The sequence below is a fragment of the Pongo pygmaeus genome, chromosome 1 (assembly GCF_028885625.2).
Source record: "Pongo pygmaeus isolate AG05252 chromosome 1, NHGRI_mPonPyg2-v2.0_pri, whole genome shotgun sequence".
Lineage (NCBI taxonomy): Eukaryota > Metazoa > Chordata > Mammalia > Primates > Hominidae > Pongo > Pongo pygmaeus.
This window is the reverse complement of record NC_072373.2, coordinates 37,454,142-37,471,284: the sequence shown is the minus strand read 5'-3', so window position 1 is coordinate 37,471,284 and position 17,143 is coordinate 37,454,142. Positions and strand designations below refer to the sequence as shown.

The window sequence follows — 17,143 nt, the reverse complement described above, 5'->3', positions numbered from 1 at the left end:
GAGCCCCGACTGCAGCCCAGAGAGAAAAATGACCTGCTCCAGCCAGCGGCAAAGCTGGCACCTGAGGCCGAGGTCCCTGACTCCCGTGTGCATGTTTCAACGTTTCTTTCCTATATATATGATGTAGTGCTACCTATGGCTAGTGCTGCTTTCAAGAGCAGGGTTGGAGGCCTTAGCCACCCCCTCTTAATCTCCATCAGCATCCCATGCCCCCCAACACACACACACTTCCTTCTTTGTCATGAGCATCTGGCGTTTTCTCAGTTCAGGTGAAGTCCTGTGAAAACACAACAATCCAGGTCCCCAAGCCTGCCCCTTCCCAAGTAAATTAAGCCCCTGTGTCCCTACTAGGTGGAAATTCTGGGATCATCTGCACATATGCCTATCTCTTCCATGAGACTCTCCACTCCCTCCCAGGGGTAGGAAATAGACCTGTTCTTTCTCTCTGATACCCCCAAAAGTGTAATGAGGGCTCTGCACACTTGCAATGAATATTTGTCACTGTGCCTGCTGCTGCAGTGGCCAGCCGTGCTTGGTCCCAACTAAGAAGACTTGTACTTGTCTGTTTGGAAGTAAGTATTCCTTGCATTTCATCTCTAATGTAGGCAAGTAGTTGAAAGAGAAGACAGATTTTAATTTTTAATGGCTCATGTCACTTTGCTGCTGTGTATATCACAGACTCCCAACTTAGACTGTGGGTTCCTCAAGCACCTTAGACTGTGGGTTCCTCAAGCAAAGCAATCACGTATCAGGCATGTAGTTGCTACCCAGTAAGTGGTTGCCAGGTAAACGACTGAGCATCTGAATACTGCTCCTTATAGCACCTAATAAAAGGGGAACACACCTTATCTGAAAAGGTGACTCGGCAGTCAGGCGTACTGTCACTTAACAGGGAGTCATCACACGATGCTTTTTACTGCAGAAAGAGATAAAACAAATGGATCTGCCACACAATGTAAAACATGAGGGCAATCATTGCGTACCTCCATGCCTTCTGCCTGTCACATGGTAGTGACTTAAAGATACACTTACAAGAAACGATAGTACATACTTCAGAATTGCAGTGGGTTATCTGCTCAGCTGCTCTTCTCTGGGGCCAGTACAACCTCCCCCGCACTTCTGATGCACACACCCCTAGATAGTTCCAGGCGGCCATGTTTATGCTGTGACCTGCCCAGATTCCTCTCCCAGGAATTGGGAATTTTGGACACAGAAGCACAAAGAAGTGGGGCTGTCTGGGGAGGCAGACCCATTATGGCAGCCTCCTGGAGGGAAGCCCACCACCACTGCTACTGCACACCCAAGATCAGCCACAGCAATTGCCCATTCTGGGCCAGCACAACACAGGAAAACACGACATGGAAATACATAGACTCTAGTAAAACACACACACACACACACAGATGGAATCAGAAAGCTTGCTAGTCCTCATAAATAAAGACGTAGAATTTGGAAGTGAGTTACTTTTTCTCTGTTGCTCTCCTCACTTCTGTGGTATCATCACGGCTTGTATTTTACTGAATATTTCCGACATTTCTAGAAACCCATGGAGGGCAAGAATGTGTCTTATGCACCTTTGTGCATCTCACTGGCCTAGCCCACCCCTCACCTCCACAGGCACTCAATGGACACGGATGTAGCTGAATTAAGTTTGATTGACTAGGACAAAAATAATGAATTTGCATGTTTCTAGGGTAAACAATATTAAAACTATGCTCAAATTTAATCGTTTATCCTTCTTTCCGTCCAGATATTATTTAGGAAACAGGCAGCCATTAGGTAAGTGCCTGTACTTTTTTAAAAAGGGGGGAAACAGAGATGAGAGGGAAATTCCTGTGGCACATTTCCCATTTCTTGTCCCCAGCCCCTGTGCCTTTGCCTCTCTTTAGCGCCCTTTCTCTGCCCTCAGCCTCCCTCAGCACTTCATCGCCCCAACTCCAGGGCTGTGTGCTGTCTGGGGCCCCACCACCGACACCGCGAGTTGTGTCTTACTATGCAGTTAGGACAGGGCACAGAGGGCAACTGGGCGCTGCCGTTCTGGACACATCACCGAGTAGACTCTCGCCACAGCCCAGCTGCCTTCCTGAGGTTTAGAACCAAAGAAAGACGTGGCTGAGGGAAGAGCCACGAACCAGGAGCGGTCAGAAATGGGTCACCAAGAAGGTCCCCAAGATGGTGAGCTTGGGGGAACAACAGAGCAACCCTAAGGAGTCCTTTGGCCACTGTTTAAGGCTGAGTAGGCTCCTCGTCAGAAGGGCTTTTAATTTTTTTATTTGATTTATATTTTGTTTTATTTTATTTTATTTTATTTTATTTTTGAGACATAGTCTCACTCTGTCACCCAGGCTGGAGTGCAGTAGTGTGATCTCGGCTCACTGCAACCTCCACCTCCCAGGTTCAAGTGATTCTCCTGCCTCAGCCTCCTAAGTAGCTGGGATTACAGGCTCATGCCACCAGGCCCAGCTAATTTTTTGTATTTTTAGTAGAAATGGGGATTTGCCAGGTTGGCCAGGCTGGTCTCAAACTCCTGACCTCAAGTGATCCACCCACCTCAGCCTCCCAAAGGGCTGGTATTACAGGCATAAGCCACCGCACCCAACCAGGAAGAGCTTTTTATAGTGATTTACTGATCACTGAATTTGTCACCTAAAAACATTCCAGAGGTGTGGGTGATGGTTTTGGTGAGATGGGGAGAGGTTCTGAGTCAAGAGCAGCAGTCTTATGCTCAGAGCAGTCAGGGCTGTTACTCCAGCACCAGGTGTCCCCTGGCCGCACCCTCCTGTCCTGCACTCTCGGCTGCCTCACCCCAGAAGGCAGCTGTGGGGTGCTGACTGAGATGCAGCTGTGGATGCAGCTGAAGGCTGCCGACATTCAAATGCCTTCCCTGCTGGCAGCTCAGAAAGTGCCGGACAAAGGAGAGGGAGATGATACCAGATACATTTCTTAGAAATCTGTAAACCTGTATTTGCCTGCGTGCTACACTAAATATTGTATACAATGAAGGGGGCCTTGCACTTCGAGGGGCTTCCTCTCGTGTTTCAGAATGTTAGTGATAACAAAGTGTATTCTTACATTATTTTTCTATGCTTGTACTATATCTTGGAAAGTAAGCAATTGAGGTGATTTTTTTATACTGCAGACCTACTAAAAATAATTGAAATATATCTTTTGATTATTTTCTTTTGCTTATTTTTATTTATTTATTTATTTTTGAGACAAGGTCTTGCTCTTTTACCCAGGCTGGAGTGCAGTGGTGCAATCTTGGTTCACTGCAGCCTTGATCTCCTGGGCTCAAGCAATCCTCCTGCCTCAGCCTCCTGAGTAGCTGGATTACAGGAGTGCACCACCACATCTGGCTAATTTTTCTTTTCTTTCTTCCTTTTTTTTTTTTTTTTTGTAGAGGTGGGGTCTCAATATGCTGCTCAAGCTGGTCTCGTACTCCTAGGCTCAAGAGATCTCCCTTCCTTGGCCTCCCAAAGTGCTGGGATTATAGGCACGAACCACTGCACCCGGCCTATTTTCTTGACTGTGAGTAATACATGTACCATTTAGAAAGAACCACCTTATTAATATTTCTATAGACCTTCTTACTTATGTACTTTTACATGAAAATATATTGTTTAATTAGATCATACCATAACCATAATGTTTTGAAACTTTATTTTACTAAAAAATATATCATGAATATAGTTCAATGACAGTCAACAGATGTACACCATTGTCATCAATCTTAATATTACATAGTTTTCTATTTTATGGATTTAGTATAATTTGGTCGGTTTCTATTTTAAGACTTTAGATTGTTTCTAATTTTTGTCTTAATAAACCACATTTGATAAATATATTTTTATAATACCTCTGCTATCACTGTTTTAGGAAAATTTCTTAGAAGTATAATCTTTACATGATTTTTCACTCATAGCCACTCTTTCATCTAGAAAAACTCTACCAATTTATACTCCACCCCACCCCCAACAGGAATGGCATAAAAGTCTATTTAAAATAATTTTAAATTTGTTTTTATTAAATATTAAATTTATACAAATAATATTTCTAATGTGAAGGACGTAAAGAATACTCAAATATCTGTGAACCCACCATCTAGCTTCAGACTTAGAATATCACCAGTCTCCTAGAAGCCTGCCTGTGCCTTCTCTGACCCCATCCCTGCACTCCTCCTCCTCCTCAGAAGAAGAATCCACTTTCCTAAACTGTGTCTCTACCAGTTCCTTGCTTTTAGTTAGTTTTACCACATATGCTTGTATCCTTTAACAATATGTGCCTTAGTTCTGCATATTTTTCCTTTATATAAATTAAATTATACTTATGTATTCTTTTATAACTTGCTTTAAAAAATTTGTAAACGAAGTATGTCACGCATTCAAATGCCTTCCCTGCTGGCAGCTCAGAAAGTGCCGGACAAAGGAGAGGGAGATGATATCAGACCCATTTCTTAGAAATCTGTAAACCTGTATTTGCCTGCGTGCTACACTAAATATCGTATACAATGAAGGGGGCCTTGCATTTTGAGACGCTTCCTCTCATGTTTCAGAATGTTAATGATAAGAAAATGTATTCTTACATTATTTTTCTATGCCTCTAATATATCTTGGAAAGTAAGCAGTTGAGGTGATTTTTTTATACTGCAGACCTATTAAAAATAATTGAAGTATATCTTTTGATTATTTTCTTTTGTTTAATTTTTTTAGAGAAGTGCATGTATCATAAGTGTTCAGCGTGGTGCATTTTCTGAGTGAGCACACACCTAGATCAAGACACAAAATATTACTAGCACCCCAGAAACCCTTTTGACTCCCTCCAAGTTACTGTCTTTCTCTGAAAGGAACCACTATTCTGACTTCTAACACCATACAGTTTATATAAATGGAATTAGAGTGACTGACTTCACACCCTCAACTTTATGTTCATGCCTCTTGCTACATGTAGCTACAATTCACTCATTTTTACCACTGTAGAGTGTTCTATTATACAAATATATAATTTATATATCTATGTATCTATTGATGGATATTTGGGTTTCTTCCAGCATTTGCTCTTATAAACAGGGGTGTTCTAAGCATTCTCCTATGTGTCTTCTTATGCCCAGGTGCAAAGGTTTCTTTAGGAGAAACTAGGAATGGAACTGCAGGGTCATAGAATATAGTTATTGTTTGCTTTAGAACGTGAACTCACCACTTACCACTCAATGTCATACATGAACTCACCACTTACCACTAAAAAAAAATTGGCCAATCTAATAGGTAAAAATTAAATTCATCGCTTAAATTTGCATTTTTAAATTATATTTATTTCACTATTACTTTTTTTTTTTTTTTTAAACTCCTGGGCTTGAGCAATTCCTCCCATCTCAGCCTCCCAAGTAGCTGGGACTACAGGCAGGCCCACTGCTCATAGCTACATTATTACTTTTTTTTTTTTTTTTGGCTGTTCATTGGTCATTTTTATTTTTTCTTTTGTGGGTTCCCTGTGTTCTCAATTTCCCATGATAGTTGCTGATTTTTTTCTTAATGATTTGTAAATGCCTTTATATATTAAGGATATTACCTGATATCTATTATGAATGCTGCAAATATATTCCCTATAATTTAGTCTATCTTAGAGTTTGGCTTATGATACTTTTTGCCATTTAATGTTTTATTTCTTTCCCCTGGGATGTGCAAACTCCAGAGAAATGGGGTCAGTGCTCCCCCATTTCAAGTTTTAAATTAAAATTTTTGTCCAATTAGTGCCATCATTTTTTTTCTTACAGGCTCTGCCCTTTCTGCTGTTGGAAGCAGGTTTAAACATGCTTTTCTACTCCAGGATGATGCATTTGTTAAGGTGACTTTTTATTTTTCATATTCACAGAGTAACTGGTTTTCCCAAGTTGCTGTCCAGAGATAGCAATGGCTGGGTCAGGGTGTGACCTGCTATGCAGATTTTAGAAGCAAAAGTGATGATGCAGCTTCCGTTATCTGGAGATCTGTTTTCATCACACGGAGAACGATAAGTGAATTCACTTGTGTGCTAAGGCCAGTTCTTTGCTTCTTATGCATAGGATGTGGAAATAATGATCATTTCTCCCTAGAACCCAGCAGGTAGGCTGGGCTCATTACAACAGGGAAATTTCACCAAAGCGAGAATACCTGAGGGAAAAAACTGGCCTCCCAAGACCAACCAAATGAACTCTCCAGCAATTGCCTGGCATGGACTCCCCTCCCACAGGGGTTGCTGATTGCTCAGGCTTTTATAATTCTTGAGCCCTGTTCCAAGGAGCTTTTGTGGTTTCAATCAATATGCTTCTGGGAATAAGTGCCCTTATTATTTCCTCGTTCACATTATTTGCTGTGCTTTTATAGCACCCTGACATAATATTCTTTGTGCTGCAGTACAATAACAGTCCTTCCAGGAATCTCTAAGAGCTTTCTAATTAGGACCTACAACCTCACAACAGATGGAGAACATGAAGCCCAGAGACAGGGATGATGAGGCTTCACCTTGGTCACAAAGGAGCCAAGCTTCAGGGCCTGGGCTACACTGCTTATCTAGCAGTGATTGCAGAATTATAAGGCTGCTTCAGGGCATGGCAGGGAATGCTGGATCCTTTGCAGTAAGGCTTAGGGGCACCCGCTATTGAGTTGAGGACTGAGAACTAGCCTCTGCCATAGCCACACCCAGGAATCGGTTGAGCAATAGCTCTTGTGTTTACAGCCAGTTCTCAGTGGCAAGGCTCAGACCGGAAACTGCATGAAGGCTAGGTAATTTGAAACTGAATTTTGTGTTAAATAGTTAAACTTTCTTGATTGCCTACCATGTGCCAGCCACCCTATTGAGCACCAGGAAGGCAAAGATGAACTCCCAATCCCTCCCTTTGGATATTTACAGTCTAGAAGAGGAGACAGATCTGTAAGCAGAACATTATAAAGTTATCAGAAGCCGGGTGCTTTACTAGAGAGTAGAACAGAAGGCCAGTAGTACTCAGTCCCGGGGCCTTCAGTGTTCTTCCTGCTTCCTGGAGAGGAGGACTTTTGACTTGGGTAAATCGTAGGAGATGGGCTGGAGCTTCCTGGGCAGAGTTGGGAGAGAAGTGCGTTGCATGCTGAGAGCCAAGCACCGACAAAGGCCCAGAGACGTGCAATGTACTGGGGTTCAGGGAGCAATGAGAAAGTCAGCATGTCCAAAGTGGCCATTGTCATCCCACTGTTCTTCCTCTTGTCTATTATTACAGCAAAAATCTCTCTTTCTATGCTCAATATTTTATTTCAGATGTTGAAAAGGCTCAACATTGTTTTTGTCTTTGCCTTGTTGCTTTAACCCTTCATTTCTCCTCAGGGACCTGTGGGTGGGTGCCTCTGAGGAGGGAGAGGTCATGTATCTTTCCCCCAAAAAAAGCACAAAGATAAATATCTCACTGCAGTATGAGGACACAAGGTAGGGAAGTTCAGGGAATTTTGGGCAGGAACCCAGCTGGGCCTTCTTTTACCATCTTTATAGCAGAAAACATGGCCTTGGAAAGCTTCCAAGGTTACCTGTCACAGATCCAGCCACCCAGAGGGAGGTCCTGTGGTTCAAAGCTTGTTGCAGAATCCATAGATGAAAACACACGGCAGGTAGGGGTGTGAGGGGAAACACGAGCTGGCAAGCAACTTAACACACGGCCCACGTAGGAGCAGAAGCCTCAGATTTGAGCTTTAGGAATCAGGTTCACAGCTGGCTCTGGAATCAGGCTGGACTGCAATGGTGGGAAACCAAAGGCCACCTCTGGCTTCCTTCCTTTTTTTTTTTTTTTTTTTTTTTGAGGCGGAGTCTTGCTCTGTCACCCAGGCTGGAGTGCAATGGCGCCATCTCAGCTCACTGTAGACTCCACCTCCCGGGTCCAAATGATTCTCCTGCCTCAGCCTCCCAAATAGCTGGGATTACAGGCACGTACCATCACGCCCAGCTAATTTTGTATTTTTAGTAGAGATGGGGTTTCACCGTGTTGGCCAGGCTGGTCTCAAACTCCCGACCTCAAATGATCTGCTCACCTCAGCCTCCCAAATTGCTGAGATTATAGATGTGAGCCACCGTGCCCGGCCTCTTTGTCTTTGTCTTCCCTGGTGTCTTCCTTGCTCACTCCACCTTCCACAGGGTCTTCCGGGTTTCATATACCTCCTTAGTCAACACAAATGGTGTGTGTCCTGCTCAAGTCTCCCTCAGTGCCACTTTGCCACCTCAGCTAGACCTTGGCACCATGGACACTCATTGAGTACCCTGACATAGGTGACAACATCTGGGAGCTTCCTGGGGGCAGGGACTCTGTACCTGCTACACATATGCATGATGATTTGCACATAGTAGATAGTCTAGGAAAAAGAAGGGCCAGCAGGGAGGATGGATGGACAGGGAAGAACCTAGCTGGAAACTGAAACCCCAGCCATCCAAAGCAACAACATATTCTAAATTCTGACCAAGAGGAGGCTGCTGCTGGAGGAGGGTGAGAATGACTAGGAGGAAAGAGATAGATAAGTGCTCTTAAAAAAAAATTAAAAAAATTAAAACTTTCTTGCAAGTTTTAGTCACTGCCCACTCCCTCCTACCTCAGCCCTCAGTTCAGAGCCTCAGCTGCACTTGAGGCCCACAGTGAGCCTCTATGATACTAGCAGGCCCTGCTCCAGCCTCTCCACTGCTCAGAGCTCAGACAGCTTGCCTCTCTGCCTCAGTCTCCGAGTTGAACATTGGGGATGGCCAGCAGGCAGATCAGCCAGGACTGCTTCAAGCCAGAGTGAGAACCAGAGCTGGAGGCCAGAGAATAGCCAGGGAGCTGATGGGAGGCATGGGGCAGTGGAGGGAGCTGGCTGCTCCTGGCAGGACATGGTAACATTAGCCTCCATTTGTCTACAGTGACTCCGACCCGAGGGCCTTGCAGCTTGACTGCTTCACACAGATGAATTGGGATACGGGCTATGGAGGAATACTGAGTATTGTGTCTGGCTGGAAATCAGGACATGGAAGGACGAACAGGTTTTTCACGGATGGAGGGAAGAGTGTTCAGATAGACGGAAAATATGAGCAAAGCCACAAAGGTAAGATTGTGCAAACTGAACTCATGGAATGCCCAGGGTGCCAGTTTTACTGTGGGCTGGGATATACACAGAGGGCCGTAGAAAAGAGAGGTCTGTGCCGGGCGCGGTGGCTCACACCTGTAATCCCAGCACTTTGGGAGGCCGAGGCAGGCAGATCACAAGGTCAGGAGATCGAGACCATCCTGGCTAACACAGTGAAACCGCGTCTCTACTAAAAATACAAAAAATTATCCGGGCGTGGTGGCAGGCGCCTGTAGTCCCAGCTACTCGGGAGGCTGAGGCAGGAGAATGGCATGAACCTGGGAGGTGGAGCTTGCGGTGAGCCGAGATTGCACCACTGCACTCCAGCCTGGGTGACAGAGTGAGACTCCGTCTCAAAAAAAAAAAAAAAGAAAGAAAGAAAAGAAAAGAAAAGAGAGGTCTGGCTGCTAGGCCTGTGTCTAATTGTGGAGGATCTTCAATGATATATTGAAGAATGTGCACTGTATTGGGAACCCAGTTTTGTTTTTTTTTTAACTAGAAGAGTGAATTGCAGCTGGCGCGGGGTCTCACATATGTAATCCCAGCACTTTGGGAGGCCAAGGTGGGTGGATTGCTTGAGCCCAAAAGTTTAAGACCAGCCTGGGCAACGTGGTGAAACCCCACCTCTACAAAAAAATACAAAAAATTAGCCTGACGTGGTGGCACGCGCCTGTAATCCCAGCTACCCAGGAAGCTGAGGTGGGGGATCCCTTGAACCCAGGAAGTCAGGGCTGCAGTAAGCTGTGATCATGCCACTGCACTCCAGCCTGGGCGACAGAGTAAGACTGTCTAGATTAAAAAAAAAAAAAGAAGGAATTGGGAAGCAATGGTAAGAAAGGTTCACTCAGAGGAGACTGAAACTAGCAGCAAGGAAATTAGGAAGTGAAAGCAATATTCCAGGAAGACATAATGAGGTTGTGAACTAGGATGATGGTAGTGGGAACAGCAAGAAAGCACGTTGTGAAGAACAGCACTCCGTTCCCCAAAAGTAGGACAGCTCCTCTCCCTGCATGAATACCTATCTCACAGAAACATGCAGACGCACACACTTAGGAGGTGAGAGAAAACACAGCCTCTTCACCGTCACTCTCTTCTCAGCTGTCAACCCCAGCCCTCCCCAACTCCACCCCCACTCCACCCCCACCACTTCTCTGTGCACCCTTCTCCTGTTCTCTCCATCCCATTCTGGGCAATGGCTGGAGGCATCCGCTCTAAGGACAGAAAGAGTCACGCGAAGGTTATTTATATCTGCGGCTGCACTGCCTGAGCCCTTAGTCTCGAAGGCATGTGTTTGGTGGGGAGCTGGGCCACACCCCATCTCCCAGGCAAAGCCCTCCTGCTGGGAAGTCTGCAACTGTGGCCTCCATGAGATCTTGCTGATAAAATAGGGCCAAGAGGTCATAGAGTCCATTCCTCTGCCTCCAGAGAGGCTCTTGGCAAATGCACCCCTGTGATTGAACAGGCTTCTTGTCTTAAGGCCCTTCAGAAGCACCCATGAAGCCTGAATGCTTCCTTCTTTCAGTATGTAATTGTTTCTAGAGTTCGCTAAGTTCTTCCTTATACTCAACATAAACTTCCTACATGAAGTAAGCCGCCTTGCTTCTTGCTCCGTTTTTGGGGGTGGCAAACTCTCCAAAACCTTGTTAGTAGGGAAAGAGTTCTGATCAGTTAGGTACGAAGCACCTATTGAACCATGGGGCTTATGTCCAGTAGATTTGATGGTGTGAACTAACTTTGGATATAAGCCCATTTATTTTGCAGTTGACCAAGTAAGTCTCAGAAAGAATGACAGGATGTCTGGGTCAGCTCACTGCACTGGTGATACTTCTCCCATATCTTCCTGGCACTCCCATCCCCCAGGGATCAAGGTTTGTGCTGACAGGGAAGGCTGAGAGATGCAAATACCCTCCTCCCAACAGAAAAGGATACATTCCTCTTGAGTCTAGGAGCTTTTAGTCCCTTCTAGGTCCTCAAATGAGACCTGGAACATCATCCTTCTTTAAGGCAGAGATGACCTGAAACGTCACTGTTTTGTAGGGCTGAAGTTCTTGTCCCCGCTGCTCTCTGGGCCACTGGGCCAGGCTGGCCAATCCACCACTGAGGAGGAAGGCAACCAATATCTGTTGGGCACCCGCCAAGCACCAGGCTTTGTGCGTGTTATCACATTTAATCTTCACAACTCTTCAACAGGGTAACTATGAGCCCCCTTTCACAGATGAAGAAGCCAAGGCTCAGAGAGATGTGATGAGAAGAAACAGAGACTCGGAGAATAGCCAGGTGGCTGATATAGGGTGTGGGACAGTGGAGAAAGCTGTTTGTTCCCATTAACAGGACCTGATAACATTAGCCACCATTTATCCACATTGCAGCCAACCCCAGGGTCAGGAAGCTGAGTGTACACAATACTGGTCACAGAGAAATACGAAGGATCGTGCTTGGTTAGACAAATCAGGGCCAGGGTGTTTCTGTAGGGTCTGGAAAGACAGATGGGTTTTTCTATGTGGAATAGTTGGTGTCAGGGGAGACTGAATTCTGACAGGAGTTATTTCCCTCTGACCAAAGCTTTGTGGGAGTTTCCCATCTTCCCCAAGCGCAGAGAATTGAAGCAGGCTTAAGATTGCAGTGAGAGGCTGAAGTGGGAGGATCACTTGAACTCAGGTTGAGACCGCAGTGAGCTATGATTGCGCCATTGCGCTTCAGCCTGGGTGACAGACCCCTCATTTTTAAAAAGTAAAAATTAAAAGATTGCAATGAGTGGTTTAGGTTGGATGTAAGAATAACTTAGTGGGTTGTGAGGATGGTTAAATACCAAAGGAGACACAGGGTGAGTGAGCCTGTCTGAAGGGCTGCACACGGAACTGCAGTGGCTCTGCCCTGGGGAGTCCTGTCCAAACCCATTCCTTTCTCCTTTCACTGGAGAACATGATCGGCCACGTGAGGAAGCTCAGGCTCACTCTGAATAGTCAGGGTCAGAATGTGTTTCTCATCACCCTCCCTCCCATGGTCTCTGCAGGAAAGAAGGGGTGGCATGGCCGTGAATCCCAGGAGCTTGGCCACCACTGTATTCCCAGCACCTGCTATGCTGTGTGTGTTTGACAGACATCTCGTGCATGAATCAAAGAATACCTTCTCAAAATGGTTTATGCCCTTGCTGGCCATGCCTTTAGCATACATCCGGGAAATCTGTGTTCGAATTCCTTCTCTGACAAATGTTGCTGACTGAGCTGCAGTGCCTTGTGATGTCAGCTGAGTTACCGTCAGTGCTCAGGAGTGCTTTCTTTTCATCAGCTACTCCTGGTCAGCCACTTGGGAGTGGGGGGCAGAGGGAATTAGTGCTTAGGACAGATTCTCAGGCCGTCTCCTGTGTCACGGCCCTCAAGGAGAGATTCCAGATGTGCTCACTCTCAGAGAGAACAATTCTAGCCAGGCTAATATGCTTTTGAGCATCCCAAGGGACATGGTAACCATTGAGTAGGATAGCTGTGATGTTGCTGAAGGGATTCTGATTATACTTATTTCTCCCTAATGCTCCAATACCTTGAAATGTGACACAGAGGGGTTCAAATCATCCAGTAGCCTGGCCAGAGGCAGCAGCAGTTTCTATAAGGAGACAGTATTTAACTTTTTAAATGTAAACTCCTGTCTCCTTGAAGTTAAATATTTCCTTTACACTTTAGGGGCATATCTTTTTTTTTTCGAAATGCTCTTTTGTCCCTCTCTGGAAAACAAGTAGTAGGTGCTCAATTGTTTGAATTACATCAAGAGGAGGCTGAGAAGGGACACATGCATTCTAAATGCTGCAAAAGAAGAAAATGCCAAACGATGGCCAGTTTTTAAATTACTTAAGATCCTCTCCTGACTGCTACATACAAGGGGACACTATCATGAATTTCAGAAATGGCACTCTTTTGTGTTTTGTCACTTTTTTTAAGCCCTCGACACATTTTCTAAAAATAGGCCTTATTCTGTCCAGTGAGACTCCAAGTTGCTTGGGGGTTCTCCCTGTCAGTTTCCTTTTGACTCTCCCACGGCCAGCTCAGGCCTGGCAACGTGTTGTGCTCTCACAGGGAGAGTCCCTCTCCTCCATTTGCATTTCCACAGTAGTCTTCTCTTCTGCTTCTCCTGTGACCCTCCTAATCACAAGATGTCCGCTTTTGCTGGTGGGTGGGATATGAAGGCAAAGCAAGGCAGAAGCAAGTGTTAACAATTCATCATCACTTTACTCATCTCACTACTCTTTCATGCCATCAGGGCAAGATGACATAAATAGAAAGCATCATTAGCTCCACTGCTTCCAGTGGGGGATGGAGGGAAACTCCAGGCAGCTCAGCCTATTTTCACCTTCCATGGTCTTGGGAAACAGGAGAGGGTAGACACTGGTATCTTCTCATAATTCCTTAGTGTAATTTAGTTCCCTTTTATTTGTCCTAATCCTTTAAACATTTTTAACTCATCACCACAGATAAATTCATCGAAACCCTCAAATGAAATCACCAAGAAAACCAAAGAAAGTTGAGTTACAGAGTATTTCCTCTCTGCATACCATGTAATTTTCTTCAAAACATCCTGTCTGGGTATTTGAGATGCTCATTTTCCTGATTGTTATAATTCATTTGGCATTACCCCATCTTTATTAATTTTAGTTAAAAATTATCTGGAAACAACAACAAAATATTTTTAGAACAGCAAATTTCAAAGATGATGCCCAAAGGAAAAAACGGTTCTGGAAAAGGGGGAAATGGAGACACGTCTCTGGGAGCAACAGTGCTGATGAGAAGGCTCAGGGCTCCAAAGTGGGTGGCAACACAGCAGACACATTCTATGCGAAAAACATGGCAAAACCACGGAAGCCATGGAAAAGTTAAAATCTAGTATGAGTCTCAATGAAGTGTCTCCACAATATAGTGAAGATAAAAGCCAGGCCAGGGGACAACTTGGGTAAGGAGGATAATGACCCACCACGGACCCCTGCTTTTCAAGAAGCAGCATTTGCCTTGCTGGTAAGTGGGATGGGTAAGCCTGTGTTTACAGATCCTTCCATAAAGACAAAATCTGGGTATCATATTATTATGGTTGAAGGAAGAAAATAAAATCAAATTAAGCCAACTCATCAGACTTTGGACTTCTCACTACATCTCATCATACTGTTACTGTCTATGTGAGTGGTAAAGGCTAAGGCCAAGGCATTGTACAAAGAACAGGGTTGATTGAGCAACATAGTATTTTTTTTTTTTTTTTTTTTTTTGAGACGGAGTCTCACTCTGTTGCCCAGGTTGGAGTGCAGTGGCGCAATCTCGGCTCCCTACAAGCTCCGCCTCCTGGGTTCACACCATTCTTCTGCCTCAGCCTCCTGAGTAGCTGGGACCACAGGGACCCGCCACCACGCCTGGCTAATTTTTTCTATTTTTAGTAGAGACAGGGTTTCACTGTGTTAGCCAGGATGGTCTCGATCTCCTGACCTCCTGATCCGCCAGCCTTGGCCTCCCAAAGTGCTGGGATTACAGGCGTGAGCCACCGCGCCTGGCCTCAACATAGTATTTTAATACCAGAAGCAAAGCAAACGCATGAACCTAAATACCATCCTTGTCATCTACAAACTCTTTTGTGTGGAACTTTCAGTGAGTCAAAGAATTCCAATGTAGGCCCCCTTATCTAGAAATCCACTTAAGGGTTATCTAGGTCTTAAGGTAACAGTTCTCATTTTCTCATTTTTCATTCCCTGCACTTTCCAACTCCATAGGCAGTAGCCACATGAAGCCATTTAACTGAAGTAGGCCGGGCATGGTGGCTCACGCCTGTAATCCTAGCACTTTGGGAGGCCGATGGGGGTGGATCACTGGAGGTCAGGAGTTCAAGACCAGCCTGACCAACATGATGAAACTCCATCTTTACTAAAAATACAAAATTAGCCGGGTGTGGTGGCACATGCCTGTAATCCCAGATACTTGGGAGGCTGAGGCAGGAGAATCACTTGAACCTGGGAGGCAGAGGTTGCATTGAGCTGAGATCGCACCATTGCACTCCAGCCCGGGCAACAAGAGCGAAACTCCATCTCTAAATAAATAAATAAATAAATAAAATAATTAAATTTAACTGAATTAAAAGCAAATTAATTCAGTTCCTCAATCACACTAGCCATATTTTAAGTACTCAATAGCTACATGTGGCCAGTGGCTGTAGTGGTTAGTGCAAATTTAGAACGCCTCCATCATTACAGAAAGTTCTGTTGGTCAGTGGTGCCTATACTCTACATAACAAGTGCCAGGTCATCTTATTCTCAATATTCTGTCGGCAGGTATTGGCACAGAAAGATCAAGTGACTTATCTAAGGATTAATGATGAGTCTTATAAATAGAATTTAAACTGATGTCTCTGGGACCCTAGTCTGAGGATCTTGTCTAATTGGTTTGTTCTTCTCCATGAGAAATGGCATATTCCCCAGTTGCAAATTGCCTGCTATCTTGGTTGGTTTGCGCTAGAAAGGTTATGTCTGAAGGTCTTAGTTTAAGCTGGAATACATTAATTTCTGAATAGTCAACATTCTATTGCTATCATCATTGAAGGCAATCAGCAGAATGTATTTACATATATTTCTTTGTATGTCTGCCTTTACATATTTTAATTAAATGATTTATAGCAGACAGAAATTCTATTTTGTTTAGGTCATTATTTTATTACTCAATGTACTCAAATTACATATGACGAAAGATAGCTTAAATGTGTTTAATAGCAGAGACAAGGTAATAAAATGCTCAGTGAGAACTGATCTAACACTGTGGAAAAAAAATACTAAGGAGGATAATGACAGTAGTAGTAATAATAAAAGCAAATGCTTATATATCTGTTTACCATATGCCAAGCACGTTCTAAGTGTTTTCATACATTAATTCTATACTAACTCACTTAATTCTCATACCTACCCCATGAAACACTAATATGTTTCTCTATTAGGAATAAAGAAATTGAGGCATAGAGAGACTAAGTAGCTTGTCCAAGGTCATAAAGTTAAGATTGGAACCTCGGCAGTATGGCTCCAAAGGCTGGTGCTCTCAGTCACTGGACTACACAGCAGTCCCCCTTATCAGTAGGAGATACGTTCCAAGACCCCCAGTGGATGCCCATGACTGAGGATAGTACCGAACCCTATATACACTACATTTTTTCCTATACATACACACCTATGCCAAAGTTTAATTTATAAAATAGGCAAAGAGATTAAAAGCTATTATAAAATAGAACAATTCTAACAATATACTGTAATAAAAATTATGTGAATGTGGCCTCTCTATCTTCACCTCTGGGAACCGAAACTGAAAAGCAAAGTGAAAGTCAAAAGCAAAAACTGCAGATAAGGAGACACTACTGCACTGCAAAGTGACGAAGCACTGAGAAAAACTAGTCCTGTCTTCCTAGCTTTAACCAGCAAGTGCCCTTCGTATTTCTAAATTTAGGGAACATGCCTACTTCACAATTAGTATGCATTATCTTTCTTTTCTGCATCTCATTTTTCTTTTCATTCATTAGTGTAGTGTTGAAGTTATAAACAGCTTCCTCCCACCACAAATAACTGTTTAACAGTTGATGCCAAAAATTCAGTAGATATTTTACTAAACAAAATCAGAGTTCCAATCCTGGATCTAATGGACATACTAAAATAAGTCTTTCTTGCTTCAGAGTTATGTTCAGTTCAGTTATACTTCTTGGACTTACTTTTATTTTAATAATTCATGGCCAGGCATGGTGGCTCACGCCTGTAATCCTAGCACTTTGGGAGGCCGAGACGGGAGATCACCCGAGTTTGGGACCATCCTGGCCAACATGGTGAAACCCATCTCTACTAAAAAATATAAAAATTAACCGGGCGTGGTGGCACATGCCTGTAATCCCAGCTACTCGGGAGACTGAGGCAGGAGAATCACCGGAATCCGGGGGGTGGAGGTTGCAGTGAGCTGAGATCGCACCACTGCACTCCAGCCTGGGCAACACAGCGAGATTCTGTCTCAAAAAAAAAAAATTCCTTTCTGAGTTTGTGCCAGGAGCCCATAATACACCAAATT

General features: G+C 44.2%; 1 pseudogene; it reads left to right on the top strand.

The window, feature by feature from the left end:
* The first annotated feature begins 13,769 nt into the window (after window positions 1–13,769).
* LOC129017268 (peptidyl-prolyl cis-trans isomerase NIMA-interacting 4-like) lies at window positions 13,770–14,176 on the top strand (annotated as a pseudogene).
* The last annotated feature ends 2,967 nt before the right edge of the window (window positions 14,177–17,143 follow it).